Source organism: Berghia stephanieae, chromosome 2 (genome assembly GCF_034508935.2).
Source record: "Berghia stephanieae isolate SIO BIC M18660-M18661 chromosome 2, UCSD_Bste_1.3, whole genome shotgun sequence".
In the NCBI taxonomy this organism is placed as follows: domain Eukaryota; kingdom Metazoa; phylum Mollusca; class Gastropoda; order Nudibranchia; family Aeolidiidae; genus Berghia; species Berghia stephanieae.
Window position 1 is genome coordinate 69,949,778 of NC_088361.1, and position 7,500 is coordinate 69,957,277.

At 36.6% G+C, this 7,500-nt stretch overlaps 1 protein-coding gene across 11 annotated transcripts in view; it reads right to left on the reverse strand.

The window, feature by feature from the left end:
• Positions 1 to 7,500, reverse strand: part of LOC144965434 (uncharacterized) — a 70,078-nt gene that overhangs the window by 42,873 nt on the left and 19,705 nt on the right. For 3 of the 11 annotated variants that reach the window (XM_078900783.1, XM_078900778.1, XM_078900775.1), the window contains one exon: positions 3,609 to 3,804. The exons of the other annotated variants lie outside the window; for them this stretch is intronic. The gene's annotated coding sequence lies outside the window, so the exon portion shown is untranslated. The remainder of the gene's footprint in view (positions 1 to 3,608; positions 3,805 to 7,500) is intronic. 11 annotated transcript variants of the gene reach the window in all.

The following is a 7,500-nucleotide window of genomic DNA, read 5'->3' on the forward strand; positions in this document are numbered from 1 at the left end:
ATAATAATAATAATAATAATAATAATAATAATAATAATATATCGTCCACAAAATAGTGGCAATTTGTCATTTGGTTACACGTGCTATCACAATATTTTGAAGAACCTACATAACATAATATGCACACGCACTACACCCTCATGCATATAAATAGCATTATCAAAATCATCATCATCATCATGATCATCATCACCATCATCATCATCATCATCATCATCATCATCACAATAACAACCTTCCAAATAGTTTCTTCTCTTTCATCATCCCCATTTCATCATCACCATCCTCACCATACTCCATATTATATATTATATTACAATAATATATTATTTATATTCTTATTTGGGTAACTATGTAACAAGTTATAAGAGGGAAAGCTTGTGCTTCAATATCCCTCATCGGAAAGACAATGATCGTGTTCTCAGATCATGCTCTACTCTCTCTCTCTCTCTCTCTCTCTCTCTCTCTCTCTCTCTCTCTCTCTCTCTCTCACACACACACACACACACACACACTCACTCTCTCTCTCACTCTCTCTCTCTCTCATCATCTTGCAAAATTACCGAGTCTCTTGTTATGTCTATAATATAGAATCGAATATGTATTTAGTGCACTCCTAATGATGATATGAGTTTAGGTAAAATGCTCACCAGCCAATTAAATTAAACATACCAAAACAAAAGCATGTGTGGAACCTTCAACGTTTATAGATTGGTACAAATTAGTGTGAAATAATCACTAACATGCTGTCTAAAAATAATAACAAAAAGCTGAATGACGTCAACGTCGTTCTTTCTATAGTATAGTAGGCATTGTTAAAGAATGACACTCATGCACGCCTTGGGTTAACATTACAATAATTATATCCGTCTGATGGATGTTGTGAGTAATTTACCTTAACATATAGCACCAAATACGGCAACAGCGACATTAGCGTGGAAGGAAATAGTATCAAACACAAGAAAATAGTCGACCTCCAGATCTATAGGCCCATGGCAGCGGAGCTTTACATACACGATTGATTTTCATAGTGCATCAGCACTCACCTTACACTCATTCACTTGTATATACTTATTCGTTAACTCTGTATTACATCTCTTTTTAGCGGCAACCTGGACAGACAGAGATTTGGTCGGTTGCAAACCGCTGTTTGCTTGATTTAACAAATCAATTCTTGAAATACAGAAATTTGCAAATTTAGATTATGCAACTATTCGAAACCGCTCCCTTTGCCTTTAGCTCGAAGACTCTTTCAATTGAGCCAAAGTCACGCCCACCTAAAATGGGCTGTCAGTGAAATTAAACTGATGCTCTGAGACAGGTTGGCTTCCTTTAAGTAAGGTCAAGACGTCAATTCGTATACTAAATGATAGATGCGTGGAGTTTTAAGCTTGTTAATTAGTCAAATTACTACCATTATCGTCGTCATCGTCGTCCTCGTCTTAATCATGATGATCAGCATCATCATTATCATCATCGTCGACTTTATCATCATAATGATCATAATCACCACCGTCATCATCATCATCATCATCATCATCATCATCATCATCATCATCATCATCATCATCATCATATTATTATTATCATCATCATTCATCATCGTCATCACCAGCAACATCACCGGCGTCGTCGTTATCATCACCATCAACAATAATAACAGCAATAGCAATAATATCTTCGTCATCATTAACTTCTCCATATATATGTTAAAGTAAAGTGCTGCCTTATTTAAAGGTTTGTATTATTTTCTCAGCCCCATTCAAATCAAGGATGAATAAAGGTGTGAGGAAGAATGATTGGTTTCGAGCAAACTCTAGGATTACAGGTACGTGCCTCAGCGACGCATTCCTCGTCCATTTTCTGCTGAGGATACCAATGCTTCCTATAATCCACTCGGATACCTGCTAGTTTCTGGTCACTATTCATTACTCAAACATGTCCAGATCTCGCGCCTCTATCGCCCTTTCACGAGCACTACAGCAGTATTGTTTTTGCTTTAGTTTGCTTTTTCGACTTGGACTGAAATATCGTATGTGCAGAATACGTCGTATCCAAATTTGCATGGCAAGACATAGAATAGAACAAATAATAGAAGGAAGTGGTAGAATCAAAGTTTTGCACACAAACGATTCGTGTTAAAACCCAGTGTTCGAGCAGATGATTCTCGTATCCCACCTATTCTATATTAGAGGTTACCTGGGCCTAAAATAAGCCTGGTCACAAATATCTAAATAAATAAAAATGAACATAATCATTGATAGAGAGAGAATTTCCACAGATTTTCTGTAATTAATGTGCTTCATTATTTTTCTATTATTCCCCAACTGTGGAACCATATTTTTATTTCATGCAGTACCAGTCGTCTGTTAGGTGCTCTTTTTGTTCTAGCACTCATGCAATATCCGTCACTGCCTATAACCAGGTAATCATCGCACCTGCGTCGAGCGGGTAAATGTATGTAAAGTTCCTTACTCAAGGAAACAACGTCGGGTGCAGAATTTACTAAAGTTTACTGTCATCTACCCAGGCATTGTACACGCTTAACATTGCTTAACTTTTGTGACAAGACAAGTCACCTTGCTGCTGAGCCACTTGACAATGGTGTCAAACTGTAATAATCAGTCGTCATAACCTTTTGTCCTAAGCACTCTCTCTCTCTCTCTCTCTCTCTCTCTCTCTCTCTCTCTCTCTCTCTCTCTCTCTCTCTCTCTCTCTCTCCTCTCTCTCTCTCTCTATCTATCTATCTATCTATCTATCTATCTATCTATCTATCTATCTATCTATCTATCTATCTGTATATGTGTGTGTGTGTGTGTGTGTATGTATCTATATCCAGACTTTTTCACGGGTGGACATGTTCTATACAAATCTTTGAAAGAAATGCAAAATGATTGTGTTGATACTGGTTATCTAAAAATTAACAATCTTTCAAAATCATGGAGGGTAAAATACTTTTTTGTTTCTCACTTTAAATACTTTTTTGTTTCTCACTTTAGGAATGAATGGGAGCGAGAATTCGTGTAGAAATTCATATTAGAATGTCTGCTGATTAATTTAATTCGTTTCCCACGTAAAACATGTAAGTATAATTTGAAAGATTTATGCAATATAAAAAATTCTTTATCCTCTGCAAATGGAATTATAGAATTGTTAGCAGAAAGTAGAAAGTAGCATAATAATATTTTAGTTTTACAAAAGAATAAAATGAAGTCATAGGTAAATTATTATCAAGCTTATTAGCTCAATATGGAGGATGCCAACCAGAAGCGCTCTTATAATAATTGTGTTCCATGTATCATTTTATTGTTGTTCTCTAATAGGACCATTTTTTTCTGAAATATCATATCAAAATATAGGCAACAACATGTCTGATGAAAACCATGATAATAACATCACAATGCCATGAGGCAGACATGGAATTCATCAATTACCATTGCAGGGTTTTTGTAGCCAAAAATACAAAGGTATAAATAAAAAAATCTGACTTCAGCATTAAAAAAAAAAAAGAAAAGGCGACTGGATGGTCAATACTAAAAGTACATTTCAGAATTCATCGCAGCGCATTCATTCATTATAGCAGTCAACTATATAGATGTAGGACATACTTTCCGTCACCGTTGATTTTTTAAAAATCCTTTGTTCACCCCGCGATGATTGGTTCTTCTTCTTCTACCATTCAGACTAAAACATCATCAGATTGAAGACTGCTATGGTCGTCTAGAGTCTTGTCTTTTCAGTCCCCAATGGTAGGGAGGAGAAACGGCCGTTTGACTCTGGTTGCTGTGTGCCTTTAGACAAGATCTGAAGGAAAATACATTTATGGCTGGACAATATTCCTTTTAAGCCAAAATAAAGAGTATAAAATAAAAGTTGCATTTTCCTAAAATGCCGCTAAAACCGAAATAAACTCCGACTCCATTAACCGTATGGCCATCGAGGACTACTACATGAGTCACAATCATTTAGGAATTCAGATACGCCGTTTCTAGTTAAAAGATAACACTGCTAGAAGTTGGTTGATCTCTGCCAAATATTGACAAAGACAGCTCCAGTATGTTGGTTTCCCAAAAGATATCTCTTTCATTCACTCGTATAAAGTATCATCCTTTATTCTTACAATGGTATCATTTTGTGGGACACACTCGCTACTCCATAGTTCCCGAACTGAACAGATTGGCTTTTGTAAACAATGAAACATGCCGCTTTGTTAGAGAGATGTGTTCTTATTGTCATTGAAATATACTGCATTCGTAAGCATTTCCGATTGACCTTTGAGACACATGACTAAAATAAACAAGCACGAACCGATAATGGTGACAAAATTATATTAGTTGTGTCAAATTATTTTTAAAGTAGTAAATAAAGTGAACCTAAAAACAGTGAGCACATATTAAGTATAATGTATCACTGGATCTTTTATTTATTTAGAAAGAATGGAGAAAGCAATGTCTTTTAAATGATAAATGGAGATATTCAATCATGCATAGTATAATAAGATGATCATTTGGCTTTTTTTTCCAACAATATGTGTACATTTTGGCTCCGATATGATCTGAAGCTGAGCAAGCCCCGCAAAACCCCAAAATATAAACGAACTGAAAAAAGAAGTAGGTACCGGTAATTACAAATATCATTATTGTAAAACGTATTTTAACGTATTTGTTACCGATTTAATGAATACTCAAACGCTATCTATTATCATAATTTAACTTTGTTGCAAGCTGATAATATGTCAATAAGGAATGATTCTTACACACGTTGTCAGAAGTTCATGGGGACTTAGAGCGTGCCTTATATAAAGAGTCTACCCACTGAGGGCAAACCTATCACATGGCAAAACCAACTACATATATTTATTAAGGATAACGTATATCTCTTTTTGTATCTCATTATACTCGAGTTACATTTTATGTAGAAGCAGCGAATAAAGCTGAGTGGCATCGTTTTGAATTGATTTTAGTGTTACTTTTTGTCAGTTTTAACGTTGTTTTGAAATCCAACAATATTATCTTACAGGAATTGCATATCATTCCAATGTATATCGTCGTAGTTCGTTCGAATTCTGCAATTTAATCTGTTTTTTTTTAATGGACTCTTTAAATGCGCAGCATCCACCAAATCTATTCAAAGCTCTTTGGTTAGGTTCCGAACTTTAACATTATGTACACCTATTTAACCCTTTTTTCACAGTCAAGTACCCATTTTACAACAAAGTATGGTGAGATTATATTGTAAGTAAACAGCTTCTTCTAAAGACTCAATTTTAAACTTGAGCTTGAGACTTTATATAGAGCAATATCTACTTAACGTGCTCAAAGAGCTTTACAAGGGGCCTCTCACCAACAGCAACATTTAACATGTGAGACGAGACATGACGCCTTTTAGGCGATATTACATTTTTTTTCGGACAAATACAACTCTATTCACGGTCAGGTATTCATTTTATACCCGAGTACGTTGAGAGAATGTAAGTTAAGAGCATTTTCAAACGAAATTGGTGCATCGCTTGTAGCCAGCATGTCAGCGTGGGCTGCCTGAACGAAGAAGGACTCAACTATTCACCACTCAGAGCAGGACTCGAACCCACGACTTTCTGATCCGAAGGCCGGTGTCATACCACTCAAGCCAAGATCCGGACTCGAACATGGGACATACATTGAAGAAGCAAAGTCGTGGCATACTGCAAAATGCAAACGAAGTATGGAATTAAACAAGTAGTTTGGGTTATACTTTTTTTTATATCAATTAGGTAATGTGCGGCTATGTGGTCTAGTGGTATGACACTCACTTTCGGATCGGAAGGTCCTGGTTCGAGCCTCGCTCGACGCATAGTTGAGTCCTTGGAGAAGGCTCTTTACTCACATTCACTCACCGTACTCAGGTGTAAAATGAAGAAATGTGTCTTTGTCCGAAAAATTGTAATTTCGCCTAACAGGCGTCATGTCCTTTCCTACATGTAAAATATTGCTGTTGACCAGGGACCCATTGTAAAGCGCTTTGAGCACATTTAGTGGATATTGCGCTATATAAAAGCTCAATTAATGTCTTTAATGAATTTGGTATGGAAGACACGACGACGCCCCTAAGGACGACGAATTTATGGACCAGCTCAGGCTATCAGTTAATTGGACAGATAGTTTGTTTTGTTTTTAGGTGTTTAACGGCGTTTTCGACATGGACAGATAGTATACTCGCTGCATTCCATTGAAAATAAATTATGTGATCCGCTATAATATGAAAGCTGGATAAGCAAGACCAAGGTTCTGGAACTGAATTTATAGATACAAACATGAAACTTGGGGTTCATTTCTATTCGTTATGGTAGAGACAAAAATACAGTTTATTTCATTGTATAAAAAAGTAATTTTTCATTTACTTACCTAATAATAACCCATGGAGCCGGAGTTTATCTCGGTTTCTATAGCATGAAACAGACAATAGCAATTGCTTACTATCCTTTGGATAGGATGCTAGTCTATCACAAAGTACTTTCCGCCAAATTTAACAGATTCAGCTAGCCATTCACTGCTGGATGGATAGGGGAATCTCGACTACACCCGGGATCGATCTCGGTCCCTTTGCGTGTGAAGCGAGTGCTCTACAAACTGAGCCATTGGGACCCCTAATTTTTAATTTTATCTTTAATTAAAGGGAGCATTTCTTATCATTTTAATTCTAAACTCGCTTTTCCGGGCCCGCGTCATCCCATCATAACACCATTTTGAGACGGCAGGTTACACAATTGACCAATCGTCTCAATACGGTATTATCGTGGAGTGTTTGAGGTGGAAATTACAGTAAAAAATATGAGCTTGGATAAAGTGTATGTGTTATACTAGAGGATGCTGAATGTAGTTTCATAATTTGTAAAAACCGAAAATTTCCCATTTCTGGTCATTTTAACTATTACTAATTTTTTGGGGGTTTTCTGCTTTAGTCAGACATAATCAAAAAATCTGAGCTTTTATATAGTGCAATATCTACTAAACGTGCTCAAAGCGCTTTACGAAGGGTTCCTAGCCAACAGCAACACATAACATGCAAGAAGAGATATGAAGCATATTAGGTCGTGTTACTTATTTTTTTAAAATCCCAACAGAGACAACCCTGTTGACGGTCAGGTACTCATTTGACACCTGAGTACGTTGAGAGAATGTGAGTAAAGAGCCTTTTCCAAGAACTAAATTATTGCGCCGCTTGAGTGGGACTCTAACCCAGGACCTTCCGATCTGAAGGCAAGTGTCATACCACTAGACCACATAGCCGTGCAACTAATACCGTTTTGAACCGATGTGTCACAAGTGAATGATGTCGACATCCATCGTCATCTTGAGAGCAATGCACTACTCAAGATTCCGAAAAGGTGTGTATGAAACGGCGCCAGACAAAACAGAAAGAAAGAATACAAGAAAAAAAAATCATCTCACAAATCCCAAAAGGCTGATTTTTCGAGATTATTTTTTTTCTTCTACATTGTATTTTCCTTTTTGGTTTGTC